At 44.4% G+C, this 15349-nt stretch overlaps 1 protein-coding gene across 2 annotated transcripts in view; it reads left to right on the top strand.

The window, feature by feature from the left end:
- The window catches only part of LOC124195464 (irregular chiasm C-roughest protein-like), a 70880-nt gene that overhangs the window by 17744 nt on the left and 37787 nt on the right, over nucleotides 1-15349 (top strand). The window contains exon 2 of one of the 2 annotated variants that reach the window (XM_046589887.1): nucleotides 3322-3464. The gene's annotated coding sequence lies outside the window, so the exon portion shown is untranslated. Of the gene's footprint in view, nucleotides 1-3321; nucleotides 3465-12611; nucleotides 13042-15349 lie in introns of those variants that run through there. The other variant, XM_046589888.1, reaches the window with a different exon arrangement.

Below are 15349 nucleotides of genomic sequence, written 5' to 3'. Positions count from 1 at the left end.
CGGAATTTTAGGATTGGGTAACAAGAAGGGAAAACAAAAAAATATGGGGAAAGAAGATTGATTTATATGTTATTGCCGTTGCCATGTACTTTGGAATTTTTTTGTTGTTGCTGTTTCGTCCATCAAAAGGCAGTGATGAATGAAATATCCTACACATCGGCGCCCATAAGCTAAGAGATCCGGTCTGATGTAATCGACTTTTCACAATGGCAAGGCCGAAATCTTCTTCCTTTTTTTCTCCCTCCCGTTCGTAGCAAAAAAATGGGAAACACACCCACACACGGATGGTTTCCTTTAGGAATTCAGCGGACGTCATCCGCAGCAAAGCAGCTGATCACTAACAGCTCAACATTGAACCGAAAACCAATCCCTCTGGCCTCCGCGGTAGCTAACACATGAGGATATTTTTCCATCTTTTTTTTTTTAATGGACGGAGGAAAGAAGGTAACCGTGCGCACGTAACGATAACAGATTATCCCTGGCGATGCCATAGCACAGAGTTGGCCTCAAATACAATGCTTTCGTCTAACAACAGAAAAAAGAAACTAACCATCAAAACACACAACATGACTTTGTATGTTACGACACGAAAACATCATCCATCCCTACCCACAACTCCACAAAAGAAGAAAGCGAAAGCTTTTGGAATACTTTTTTTATTTTCATTTCTCTTCTACGGGAAATTGCGAGGGAAAAAGTGAGTATTGAATATCAAAAGGAGGCGTATACGCATGGGTGTCTTTTGTTGTTATTGAAATCATTTTGCACGCTGCTTTTCGGAGATGAGATATTGAATCGTTTTCCACGGGATAATCGCACGGAAGCTCGGGAGCGCGCAAGTCGCTTCTTTGTCGCTTTGACTCTCCCATTTTTGGGGATTGTCATTTTGATTCCTTCATTGACGCACCTCGGCGCGTTTTGTGTGTGTGTTGGTGTTTTCCCACCCGAAAGGCGTCAATCACGTTTGTGCGTCGCGGCTTTAAAAGCTTTTTTGATAGCCTTGATATAGCGCTAAAACTTCTTTTTTATTTCACCCCTTTTTTTTTTAAATATTTATATTGGAAGTCTTTTATGTTTTGTTTGAATTCTTCTCGGGGGAAGAAAAAAAACTATTGTCTTTTCCAAACTTTAATATACGTGAACGTACGTGAAGGCCTTGCGGCAATAGCGGCATCGCAGAGACTGCTTTGACACGCATTCCAGCCGTACAGTAGCAACAGTAGAGAGAATGGACGAGAAAAGATCCCAGAAATACAACGAGCCGCCATCCGCCGCTGAAACGCTCCCGAAACTAACGCGTTTTTTTTCCCTGTGTTGTAGAGACGAGACACAAAAGAATATGTTTGTTGTTGGAAGTTATTTGGATAACGCAGCTCGAATGGTTGCCGCTGCTTTTCAATCGAATCAGAATAAGCCAGCACACACACATACACATCCAAGTCTCAACTTTTGAGATTATGTTCAAAAAGCAAGGCCTGTGAGGCTGCAAAAATTCTGGTGAATAAAACTCGTTGTTGTTGCTGTGCCCGGTAGCTCGGTCTACTATAATGTAACTCTGTACGTAACTTCGTGATGACGGTAATAATGATGATGAGGTGGCGGCCGGGAGAGAGATTTTTTTCTTCCTCTGTTCAGCACACCGCGCTCTTCATTCTTGTTTTGTTTTCCCAATTTTTTTGTTTTTGTTACTCCCTTTCTTTCTTTCTTACTGAGTTTAAATTGCGTCCAAAACTATGGGGGGTCTGACGTTGTTGTTACACGCGTTCCCCTTTGTGTTTTCTCGTGTGTGTGTGTGTGTCCGTTCTCTTGTGGTCCGTTGGCTGGGCCAGGCCCCCGACATTTTGACTTTTATTCGGTGGTTCGATATACAAAAGAGCAAAGGAAACACGAAAGATGCGTCCATCATTCGTGTAATTATGAAGCGCTTTGTTGTATTAGACCTGGTCGTAACTCTGCTCCTACCGAGACACAGGCAAGGAGGCAGAACGACGACGTCACTTGGAAAGGAGAAGGGACGACGGCGACGAGGGGGGCACTTGAAATGCTGTTGAAAAAAAAAATCGTGATGCCTTAACAAGTTTCCATGTTTATAACCGACTGTGACGTGTTCTATATAGATCTACTGTGTGCAGTGCAACAAAATCCCCACCGTCTTTTCATTTCTCCGTACCGCATGGCTGTGCTGCCACCCCGTCCAACCTTTTCCTTCCTTTCGACTTGAATCTTCTCTCTCTCTCTCTCTCAGTTTCGAGTTCAATCAATTAAGGTCGCTGCGCACACGAAACGACCTTTTTTCGTCTCTTGTTTTCTCTCTCTGGGGACTTTCAAACGGTTTGTTTTGGCGTTTTTTTTTCTAATTGTCGGTGGGGGAGAGAATTCAGTTGAGCTTGTCTTGTTCTTTCATTGACCGTGTCGAGTTCAGCAAGCGGCTCGAAATTTAAAGATGATAAAAACTAAATTTCCAAAGAAAATGTGAATATAAGAAGATGAAAAAGAGAAAAAAGAAGAAGAAGTTTGGCGGCAACTTGTATATAGAGAAAAGAAATTCCCACTGGCATGTTACATACCGCGTATAGTAGAGGCGCCGTGCAGCAATTCTCGCCAATCCTTCGGTCCCCCCGTCGTGAGCCTCGTCGGTTGCCGGCGCCGTCCAATGATATTATACGCCACAACATTCTGTAATGGAACGAGGGGGGAATGAATATTCTCTCCTTGTATATGGATACTACTTGCTCGTTGTCTAGTAGAATGTCGGAGAGTTTTGCTCGCTGAAAAGACATTCTGCGACCGATGACAGAGACAAGGGATGAGGGTGCCCATTCGCCCGGGATTGCCTGGTTCTTTTTTTATGTCTCGGCCTCGTATTCCCGACAACCGGTTGCCCGCTTGATGGTCGTCGTGGCAATCGGATGGGGATAATAACACGTACAACCTTACAAAACGGAATGAAAATAAGAGAAGAAAAAAAAAGAAAAGCGGATTGCTGCTCGCTGCGGAGTAGGAACCCGCTGACAGTTTCCCATCATCTTTCTGGTCGGAAATATCACGACAATACAAAATAAAAATCGAGATGGTCGGGGGAACGAAAGTGTCACCGTGTTGGTCTTTCATGCTCGTACTGCTGTGTGTACATATTCCCCCCGTCTGTATTATTTCCGCAACGACGGAAATGATGTGGTGGTGACCAACTGGATCTCGTCGTGACGATGTTTTTATACTTTTTGTTGTTACTATTATGGTTAGACATTGATAACTTGTACGGCATATTTTTGAAATGGTATGTTTCATTTTCTTTTTCTCTTGCGTTTCCTTTCGGTTCAGGTTGGACTGTCACACTTCCTGCATCGAGTTTGAGGTTTTCTCCGCGTTTGTTCCGAATAGCCGAGCATAAGAGCTGCAGCATCTGCAGGTCATTGGAGAGAGGCGAAAGGAGGAGCCCGGAAGTTGCGGGATTCCTATCAAGGGTGAGTACACACGTAGCAACTCGTCTAGTTGGTTTTTCGCTTCCGTGTCTGTCTATATATACGTGAAGACTGAAGAGTTTAGAGAGCGAAGACGAGCGGGAATAAAACAGAAGAGAGTCTCTGAGAACGGCCGCCGTCTGCCGCAACTCACTAGAGACTATTCTCTAATAAATAACGCTAAAGGTATTTTCAAGCCAGACTGTGGAATGTTGAGTGCTCGGAGATTATGTAGTGAGGGCTATCGGGATTAGGTAACGCTGGTCTTGAGTTGCTCTTCACTTGACTCCTATCTCTTTCCTCCCTAAATAGCTGGATATAAAAGTTTCTATTCTTGGAACGGAAAAAGGTCATACATGATGCAGACCATTTGCCCGTTAGCAGCTGCTGGACCGATTAAGTTATCCCACGAGAAAGAGAGAATGAGAGAAAAGAGTTTTTCTAGTGGTTTGCATGTGTGGGTTGGTTGCGAAGGCGGTATTCTCAGGTGTTTTAAAAAAGTCTCTGGTACAGAGTCGAGTGGGATGCGATCATACTAATCATTGGAAGGGGGGCGAGAGACGAATCATCTCTCGTGAGAATGATTGGTTGGTCCCTGTTTCTCTTCAATTACGCGTGCAAGAGCGGGAAAGAGCAATAGGATTGGCCGTGTAGCGAGGGGGATCCGTGTTATGACGAAGTTCATCACGCTAATCGTTTTTCCCGTCCTGCTCCATTATCGGTCGAAAAAAAAAGAAAAAAAAAGAGATGCAGCTATGCTTTGGGGCCTTGCTGTAACAAGCACGTAACATCGGGTCTATTCGTCTTGTTCTCTACTAATAAAAATGAAAAGTCGGCTTTGTATGTATCCATTCGAAACGCTGGAACTTATATTTGCGTCTCTCTCTCTCTCTCTCTCTCTCTCTCTCTCTTGAGTAATGAAACGCATTCGTTATTATCTGCTTTTTGGGCGCGGTAATCTAGCGACACGAATGGCCACTTTATCCCCGGGAGATGGAACTGGCTTCTGCTGAGCTACTCTATAACTCAGCCTCGAACCTTCCACTCCACTCTCGATTCATCAAACATTCAAATATGTACAGGTCTGAGTTTAGTATCGAGAGGTCTGGATGGCAGAGTTGCCGTGCCAGTATTTGCTGCTTAAGTCATTGCGGGTATGGTTAAAGTGCAGCATGTGTATCGAGTTATCGACCGCGCTCTTCCCTGACTAAATAAAAAAAAGGCGAGAATGAGAGAGACAGAGAGATTCCATTTGTCGCCCCAAGTTTTTTTCCAATAATTTGACGTCATGTTAATATTTGAGTATACCTGTCCGGTAACGATAGTTTCTCTCTTTCTCAAATATAATTAGCCCCTCTGTCTGCTGGCTGAATGGCACCTATTAAAAAAAAAGAGAGAAAAAGTGCGAGACTATGTCTGTGCTCGATGAGATATATCGAAAAGAGATTTTTTCCCAGCCGGCTATTCATCTCTGTCCCGACGAATCTACAGGGGAGCTATAAGTTGTTTTGTTGCGCAAAGACGATTCTGTCTGTGATGTCCGTGAAATCGTTCGTTCGCCACCACTCTTACATGGTCTCTTCTTTTATTTTCATCAACAACTTCCACATATCCCAACTCGGAAAAAATATTGCCCGAGGAGAGACTCTTGCTGGTGAATAGTTGCTTTTTTTTATCGTTCTCCGTTTTTATGGACCACATTTCATGCGGGCTGGTAACAAAAAAATAAAGAGAAAGAAAAAAAGAAAGAAAAAGGAATTGTTCACCTTCGTCTGCCAAAACAGATTCCCGACACCAGCAGCAGCTAGCAGCTAGCAGCCACCACCACCAACCACCTGGGCTTTCTTCATTGTCCCTCTGAACCAACAGAAATCTCGTTCACCAATCTAAATGAGAGTTTTCCATCACACCTGTTGACGGGGGGATGTGCTGCCCGGGCTCTTGGCAATCGACAAACAGACACAAACAAAAGAAATGAAAAGGAAGGAAAAACACGGGGCCAAAACAACAAGTTTTCATTTTATTTTTATAGATACGTTGGGGAATGTTTGGTATACCTTTTGATGGGTCATTCGCACGGGGGATGCTGCTGGTGCCAGCCCAACAGCAGCAGCGTCGTCTTGTTTCATTTTGCCTCTTATCCAACGTCCATTTCGTTTAGTGGGCTTTCAAAACGTCACGAGTCATCACGATCATTTGTGAGGCTGGACACTCGTTTAATGCTGTAACTAGAAAGAGCCGTCGTAAAAACAGATTGGGGAGAAGAGGCTGGACTCCACACTGGTGGGAGCAGCGTCGTTTTGGTTGCGACGGCGATGATGATGATTATGATCACACTGTGGGTCCCACAGTGGCGTCCAAACAACCGTGATTCTGCGTCAAGAAACGATTCCGTTACAACAGAGGGTGGTCCCATTCTTTTATTCATGTTAAGTGAGGAAGAAGAAGAAGGCAAAACAAAAAACAAATAATAACAAAATACCGTGAGATTATAGACGGGCGACTACGTACGAGCCCAGAGTCGATTACATCAAACCCGCACGCCGTCTTGCGCTGCGTTGACGCAAAGACGCGAGAGATATTTCGGGAGAGATAATAAGACTGCTGGCCGTCTGGGCCGTCTGGCCCCTATCCGCAGCATCGAAGCTCGAGAGACATCTAGCGAGAGGAGAGGATCGTGAGCGGTTGGAAAGATAAACAAGCAAAGCAACAAACAAGGACAAGGACAAAACAAAACGATCCCCCCACCGATTCAAAAGTGTTGAATTTTCATTTCCTTTTCGTGGTAGTGGAAGTGGTGGTGGTGGTGGTGCGGGCGCATCGTGTGAAGGCGGAATAACAAATGACTATACTCTCCACGTCGCTGAATTCTTTCGTCATCCATCTTTCAGTTTCTTCTTCTTTTTCCCGGGTTCTCTCTTGCCCTTCACTTGAATAGTCCGCATCTACCAGTACCTTTACAGGTACTGGAAGGTGGTGTGCGCGCCCACTGTGGTGGTCGTCGCACATTCTTGTTGTGATACACAAACTCACCTCTTTTCACTTTGGGCCTCGTCGTGTTGGTGGGAATCGCTTCTCGTGTCATTTGTCTTGCCGATGGTTGTATGAGCGCTGGTGGGCCGCTCCATGGCGTCGCTCTTTTTTTTCTTCTTCTTTTTCTTTCCATCAAATTTATTTGATTTTCTTCTTCTTCTTCTTCTTACTCTTTGGCCAGCGTGCACACACTCACCGGGTGGCGCACCTGCGGTTTTTGCTTACGTCGCCCATACCTGTCCGGAGGGGGGTAACATTACCGACTGTGTGTGTGTGTCTACCCTCTTATGTATAGTCGACGGGAATATTGATGGCCGTGCCCTTTTTAACGACATGACCACGCTCGCTCGAGTTCACCCACTTTTTCAACCCCCTGGACGTTGTCGTCGTCGTTTTTTTTTTTCGTGTTGCCCAGCACACGACCTTCTTTTGCTTCGCTTCAAGGTGACGATGAGGAGGAATAAAACGGGACCACACACTATACTCCTTTTTTTTCCCCTCACGTGACAGATAGATAGATAGATAGATGGTATCATTCTTTGTGATTTCCCGATTTCTTTTAATCGCAAAGTTCGCTGAACAAGGATGACACGGCGAAAATAAAAAGGGAGGTTTGCTGTGCACTAGATGTCAGCTAAAAAGGGACGGCATTGATCACGATCTTTCTTTCCTCTCGTTGGCTGGCACCGCACAGCCATAGTGTAACGTGTTAGTGCTGAGTGGGCGGTGCAACATTTTGGCTTATTTCGGGTTCTATTTGGCGTGACTCTGGGCGAGCTCATTCCATTTGCCATTCCATCCCTTTTCCTGTCGCGCTCAGCTCGTTTGCCGTTGATTACACGATGGCGAGGACAAAGTTTGGGCAACCCGTGAATAATCCCGGAGCTGAACTGACGTGAGTTGCCGACCCCACTGGCAAACCAGCAAGCGCCCGCTGGCTCCCAATTATGAAAACTCTTGTGTTTTGTCGCTGTCGCTGCTTGCGATTTCTTTTGATTTCATTTGATTTCATTTGATGGGTTGTCACCGTGCACCCGGAGCGCTGTCAACTTCCACCGGCTATTTTGATTTCCCCTTTCTGTGTGTAGGAATTTCTTTTTAAAAAAATCCAAAGTTGAGCGGAAATGAAAGTTTGCCTCAATTTGCAGTTAACTATTAAGAGAAGGTTATTTGAGAGGGAAACTAATAAGCCAAAGTCAGTGGCCCAATTTTCAATCATACATGTTTTCTTCTCCACTGCGTTCTCCTCAACCATTATTCGCCGAACGCTCATTTCCGGTGGAGGAGTTACAGAGAAGTGAGAGAAGATGACACTGGTAGAGAAGTAGGAGTTGCCGATTTAATCGTCTAGTATAGAGAGGTCTAGCTAAGGGAAGACTAAAGGTTCGTGGAAGGAAATGTGTCTTTGCCTGGAGGCTTCATAGGGGAGTAGAGGGCTTGGATCAAAGTGATTCCCTCTCTCGGTTTTCTGTCTCAAAGTGTCCGATAACTGAAACTTGAAGGGCAGGGAGAGAGAAGAGTGGGTGGATCAAGTGGATTTTCACGTCTACTCCCGGCGGTGTCGTGCTGTCGTCGATTCTCCATTTTTTTTGTTTCTCCTCTTAACTTTTATTTGGTTAGTTGTGTATCTTTCTGTAGCTTTTACACTCTAGGTAGTCTCTTATAGTATCGGTGAAATAAAGGGGGCGTCGGGGACAAATAAAAATCCGAAAACAATCCAAAGGCTTCTTTTACCTGATTTGAGTGGACTGTGGTATTCTTCTTTATTTCAATCAATCGATAGGTGTGTGTGTAGCCGTATAAGTATTGATGGGGAAATCGATACTTTTTCTGTTATTCTTCTGTTCATGTAACTGGGTCCGAACAGAATCTTTCTCCTCGTCTGTCCAGCCCAGGAAAATGATAAAATTTTCCAAAAATCAAAATTACATTTAAAAAGAAATCAAAACCAACGTTTGAGCACTTGATGGGCTTGAGTTGAATGTCGTGTACAAATGCAGCGCATCGTGGCTATTATCATAATCGGTTTAATGCGGTATTTGAGGTGAATTAAAAAAATGCAAATGAAGATATAGCGACTTGATATGGCGCAGGTGGCGTGTGCGTGACAACGACCGCTGACGAAAGTCGCTTCGATGACTGCCAATGACTCTTTGACGTGACTTGATCGCTGAAAACTGGTTTAACGGCGATGAAACGAGGGCAACCTAGTCGCAGGAAGTTGTTGTTATAAAGGGGAGAACAAAAAAGACAAAAAAAGGAAAAAACAAACACATCAGATATGCCCCTCTGGGTGGTAGTGGTGGCGTACAGTATACCTCCTATATTAGTAGGTAGTCCCGTTTGGGTGACCGAACGACGGGCATCGCAGAGAGAGGAAAGGAAAAAAGAAAGAGGACAGAACCCCTGACCGGAATTCTACCAAACTCTGAGGGGGGTCACGATACTTAGGAGGTGCTAGATGATGGAAACGACAACAACAAGCCAGTACCGTAATACACAGTTTGCGGGATTGCTGGAAGAGACGGGGGAAATTAAGTTGAAAGACAAGTGACATTCTGTGTTGTTAGTAGATCTTCCTTCTTTGGAAAGTGAAATGAAATCTCTTGTTTTCCGATTGACAGTTCTCGCTACAAACACCAATTCTGTTACGTTTTCTCTTCTTTTCTTTTTCTTGGAAATCCATTCAGTCTCGACGGCCTCCACGTAACTCTATGCATTCTTAATGAATAGAAGGTACGGCGGGATCGGCTACGTTGACGTCTCGTACGTAGACTTGTCGTCTAGCCTTGTCTGTCTGTCTGTCTATCTGTCTGGGGAAATTTTTCCAATTTGGTTGTTCCTGTACGATTTAGTAGTCTACGGCGGTCTGCCGTGGTACGACTAACGGACGACGAACGCTCCCGGACAGTACCGGAGTCGGAAGTTGGGGGCGACTGACATTCTTTCATGGCCCTTGCGCATTACTTCATCTGCTTGACGTTTTCATTTCTCTTCTTTCCTGTGCGCTGTCGACGGAGACTTCCGAGATAATAAAAACCCCCAAAACAAAAAAATAAACAAGACAACAACAACGACGGCAAGTCTTTTTTCTCTCGAGCTTATAGTATAGCTCCGTCCCGTTTTGCGTGTATGCACCAAAAATATCCCTCGCATTTCGGATATTTTTGGGGCTGATCCTTTTTTTCTCGGGTTCCCTTCAACTCGTTCGAGTCGTTGACATTCCGGTGCCGGCGGAAACGGTTGGGCCCTTTCTCATTTTGTGGAGGATTCTCACTTGCGCGATGTCGGTCGTGCCGGTATGTGTAGGCGGGATATCAGAGGGTGGATGGGGTGGAAGAGGGGGGGGGGGGAGGGAAACAAACAAGGCATCACGAAAATCAAAACTTCTCGCCGTCGTGTGTGACAGGGCCTGACATGGAACAACAAACACCACGGACGAGCCGATCTAGCGACAACACGCGACGCTAGAAAGACAAAACGTGGTGCCAGATCGAAATCGTCGGATGCCGCCGCACAATAGAAAGAAAAACTCCGGGCCCCTTTGGAACAAAAATAAAATCGGGGGAACGCGATAGCTGTCAAAGCGGGACCGGCCGTTTCTTGTTTCAAAGGGAAAAAACGCAAATACCAAAGGAACCCCCCTTTTATCTCGCAGGGGAGAATTTAAAAGAAAAAAAAAAAAAACTCCCTCCGCAATACATTTTTATTCATCGATATTAAAAGATCCTGTGGCGGTGAGGCGCATCCATTGGATACTCTTCACCTCTCCTCCAGTTTCTTCGTCATTTTGATATTCTATTCTCTTCGCTCTTTGTTTCGTTTATCGGCGACCGATTATGCATTTTCCCAACTCAATAATGGCTACGGAAAAGAGAAGAGAGATATCGCTTTACTGGTTTCTTAATTAATTACGTCTTGAGACAAGCATTCTGCATGGGTTCTGCTATACGCACCTCCCGATCCACCCCCCACTAACAAAGATCGATGATTCGAGGAGCGTTCAAGAGATTCTGCGGCGTCTAGACTGGCTCAACTGCCCCTCTTTTTTTCCATCTTTTTTCACCCGTAATGAGTACATTCCCCGTAACTGGAAACAACAACCATCTGTGGTTTTTCTGTAACGCTTGGGCCCAGGGAAAATAGGAACAGTACAGGAATTTTGTAGAATGCAAAAAAATAAAAAGAAGAGAGCTAGAAGACAGTGAGGGGAAAAACGCGTCAAAAATGTCCGTGACCAACTTTTGAGGATTTTTCGTGAGGCCCAACCAGACGCTGAGGGGGCCAAGAAAACCAGAGGAGGAGAGGTTACATAAAACAAGAGGGAAAAAGAGGAGGGATGACGTAGTTGGAAGAATACACATAAGTGTATATGCCCTTGTGTGACTATGTTTAGAATCGGTGCCGGTGCAAAAGAGCATCATCAGCATGGAGGGGGAAAGAAAAAAGAAGAAGAACTAGGACGCTGGCTGGAAAGTTTTCGGAGATTGCGGATGGGGAAGAAAAGTGGGGACTAAGATTCTGTGAATTGCACCGAGAAGGCGTAGAGTATAGGGCACAAACAACATAAAAATGCCTCTCGCTAACTGGGTACGTTCTAACGAGGGTTACCGCCTTTCCGGGAGAGGCGATGACGGCTATCCCGCGGTTCCATAGTCTATAGGGCTGTTTATACCCCCCCCCCCCTCCTTGCACAATCCCGTTTAAACATGTGCATGTGTTGTGCTCGGGTGACGGTCTGTCATTTCTTCTACTACCAACTACTTTCCCCCCGATAGTTTTTTAACCCCTGCGTGAGTTTACACAAATATCGTAAGAGTAGAAGGAGAAATTCAAGTTTCCACCCTCGTTCAGTCCTTAATGATGCGGCGAAATGAACGTCTCTCGTCTCAATCTCGAGTGAGGGGAGACGCGGAAAATTCCTGGCACATTCGACCGGAGAAATTCAGATTGCAGTGGCTTGCAGCAGGAGGTCCTTAGGACTGGCTGTAAACTGGGAATTCGGAAATGAGAACAGTATTTAGGGAGACCCAAGATGGTGGTAGTGATTCTTTTTTTTTTTTCCCCTTCGCCGTTCTTTTCATCCCCGAAATCATTTTAAAAACTAATGAAATGGAAAACTTGTGTGCCTGGTACCGAAAGTAGTTTGATTTTGGCTTAAATTTTTTTTTTTTTTTTTTTGAAGGGGTGGTGGCTCCAGTTATTTGGTTTCCAATTGAGATTCCCATGATTAACAAGTCTCTCCTCTGGGTTGTTTTGTAATAGGCCTTAACAGGCCAATGAGTTTCTGGCGGAATTTAAATGTTGAACGAAAAGGAGAAAAAAAAATGGCAAACAGTGAACGTGTTTATTTACAGGATATCTTTCCGTGTTTTTTTCTATTATTCGGTTTCCCCCACCTCCGTCCTTATACGTGATGGCTGTGATGCGTTACATACAACCCATCTCTATTTTTTTTTCTGTTTTTCGACTTTATCCAAGTGAATTCACCCGAATAAAATGCCAACGGTTCTTTTTTTTCTTCTTCTTCTTTCCTCCCAACTTTTTTCATTTGAATGGTGTCACCATAGTGATACTATTGTCGTCCATGAGACCTTTGATTCTCGTTTTTTTTTTTTTTTCTTCTTCTTCTTCTTTATGTTAGTTTCTTTTGGTGGTGCTATGCGTTACACACAGTCGGAGAAGAGGCGGCTCCGATCGGAATTGGATGGAATTTCAGACTGTGCACGTCTGGGTTATCCTCTTCTTTTGGTGGCTGTTGAGGAGTGTGTGGATGGAGAGGAGGAAAGAAAAAAAAAGGTCCTCCTGGCTCTTTTTAAATGTCACGTGATAGTCACTAGTCGAGTCCAGTATCAATCACCTGATGCCCAGTACCGCCTGGATAGATGGCGGACGCCCCTTTCTCCATTCTTCTTCTTCTTAGAAAAAAATTTTTTTAGTTGTTGTTGTTGTTGTATTCTACCCCTCTCTGGTATATTGGCCCGGACGCGTGTGACTTACACGAGGGAAGCCTACCAAATGAGCGCGGGTGAGTGGCTGTGTGCTGCGAGTTCGGAGGCGTCGGCATCACGCCGGTATAACAGATGAACGCAAAAGACGGGGGGGACGGAAAGGAAGTCGGAGAACGAAACCAGAAAGAGGAGGAGGTTGACTTTCGCTTCGTTCTTTTTCGTTTCTTTCATTCTAGTCGGCGTCGTGCGTTCGACCCGCTTACGCCTCCGTCACAGTATCTCATCAGCACCGGTCGTGGCCTGTTGTGTGTCTTCGACGTTAGTCTCTGTCTTCGTGTTAGGACGTGCAACTGCCAGGACGGGCTTCTTACGCTCTTAGTCAGTCAGTCAGTTGGCAGTGAATCTTTTTCGTTGACTTACTACGCCGTGTCTAGTTGGAAGTACAAAGACGGTCATCCAACTCCTCTCCGACTGGATTTTTGAATTTCGAAGAGAAGAAGAAGAAGAAGGGAAAAAAATACCCGTGAAAATTGATCGTGTCAACTTCTTCCCGCTCATTAATTCGGCCACGAAGCAAGAAACTGTTGCACGCTGGGGTATGAACCATATTTGGGCTCATTCTTGTTCAGCATGCACAAAGCGATTTGATAAGGGAAAAAAAAAACTTTTTTGTTATTCTTGGGTCTGTTGCCCCCAAGTTGGCTCGCAATAATTTAATGCATCATAAGAAAGATACTGTTACTTGTTGTTTTCATTGTGATGTTGTTGTTGGTTCTTTTTATCTGCTATTTTTATCAATGCTTTCGTGACGACCTCGTGGCTCTCTGTTGACTTGGAAATGCGATCGCACGTTACCGTCTGGAGGGAGGACGAGCGTGAGGACGGGACCGATCATTAACTGAGGAAAATAGAAGTCTTGTCCGTCCATCAAGGGCCCTAGCTGCCTCTTGGGTTTTTCTTTTGTTGCCCCTTTTTTGTTGCTCCTCTCTCTCTCTCTTCGATTCCAAAGAGAAATTGTCTCAGTGGATATTTGAGGAGTAGTCTAACGGGGGCTTCGTTCTGTAGACGTCAAGCTGACATGCTAGAGACTGACAGGACACTAGATAAAAGTGGAGCTCGAATCCTGGAAATCTTTTTCTCTTTTTTTTTTAAATCCCTCTATTTTTATATTTTTCAAGCATCGTTCGATCGCGCAGTCTTTTTGGTTGTTTGCATTTCTTTATTTTATTTTTATTTTTTTTGCTCTTTTGCGTTAAGACCCAGTCAAGCTCCCGGTGATGTTGCGTAGGACTGCCCATAAGCTTGGAACGTTGCATCGCCTCGAGGGAACAAGCGAAGCTTCCCCCTCTCGGGTTCTCATTTTGTACAGCAGTTAGATACTTATTTATATTTATCTTCCCTCGTGTTATTTTCCTTCTTTTCTTTCCCGGTCGTTCGTCTCCCGGAAATGGAGATAAATACCTGGCAAGTGGTAAGGAGGCAGTGCGTGAGGGGAGGGCGATCAGAGCTATAGGACTCCCTCGAGAAAAACCAACGAAAGAAAAGAGCTAAAATAAACCGAAACCTGTTATTAATGGGACTAGATGGTTGGAGTTGAGCTCTGTGTCAAGTGTTGTTATACAAAACTATTTGGACGAAATTGGCAAAAAAAGAAAAAAAAAACACAACTCGCGTCTATTCTTCTCGAATTTCTGTCAATCAAAATGTATAAGGTCGTAAGTATAAAGCATTAACCGACAAATGCTATCCTCCCTCTTAGAGGAAAAAAAAACGAAATCATCTGTCATGCCCGTGACCCCTTTTTTAAAAATATTTAATCAAATAAAGGAGCCATTTTCATCAAAGTGACTTGTTACGATGAAATAGAAATAAAGGAGAGACAACTAGACACCGCCTCCTTTGGTTCCGTGATCAAATCTTGATAGGATTTCGTGACCCACGTCATCAAGTCTTGATGGGTCTTGTTTCATTCGAAGAGAATTCCTTGAGAAAGTAGAGCCATAGGACAGGAAGAAAAATGGAATGAGTGACTGAAAACTTGTAACTTGGTCGGATTGACGGTTTTGGTTTCTACTCAACAATTTCTTGAAAAAAAAACTGGTAATGTCATAGTTAATGACTAGCAAATTCCTGGTTATTCTGGTTGTTACGGACCTTGATTCGTTTTCTCTCTGTTTACTCTTTTTTCTCTGAACGCTCTCTTTTCATCTTCTTTTAATATGAGAATGATATACATCATCTCTTCTCTGAAAACGAGATGATCTAGCCCCTGAATCTTTCTCCGGGGCTGGATAAATAACGACATTATATTGGGGCTTTTGCGTTTTGGGTTTTTATTTTTTTTTTCTCCCTGGTCGTTTCGGAAGTCACGGGAAGACAAACGTTTCCAAGAAGAACAGTAAAACACGGGAGAAATACACCAAAAAATATAGCTTAGCTTGCGGCGAATGGCATTGCGGTTACAAATCTCTTCCACTTTACTTGTCGATTCTTCCCAAAATTGGCCAGCGGGAAAAGAAGAAGAAAAAAAAGAGAGCCAGTTCCATGATTAAATAGAAACTAGACATTATCTTTGAGAAATAAATGGAGAAAGTAAGCATGAATCGTTGCTCAGAGTCAGTTCCCCAGGGGTACGTGTGTGGGAGGAGGGACTGTTTTCCTGCTGATAAGCCAGCGTGACGGGGTTTGTGGCTGTGCGCACAGTTGCCGAGTCACGCGGGATTGCCGAGTTCAAATGCTGTACGTATCGAACTGGCAAGGCACAGCGCACTTGTTTCTTTTCCCCATCTGTTCCTGCTTCATCTTCCTTATTCTATAGTCTGCTCTGAGACGTTAGGAATCATGTATAAGGTTCCAGGGAGCTCTAGATAAATATTGCCGCGCCCTGAGAGGAGGTAAGGTAAG

Source organism: Daphnia pulex, chromosome 6, assembly GCF_021134715.1.
Source record: "Daphnia pulex isolate KAP4 chromosome 6, ASM2113471v1".
Classification (NCBI taxonomy): domain Eukaryota; kingdom Metazoa; phylum Arthropoda; class Branchiopoda; order Diplostraca; family Daphniidae; genus Daphnia; species Daphnia pulex.
Note: the sequence above shows the minus strand (reverse complement) of the source record. Positions and strands in the feature narration are given on the sequence as shown.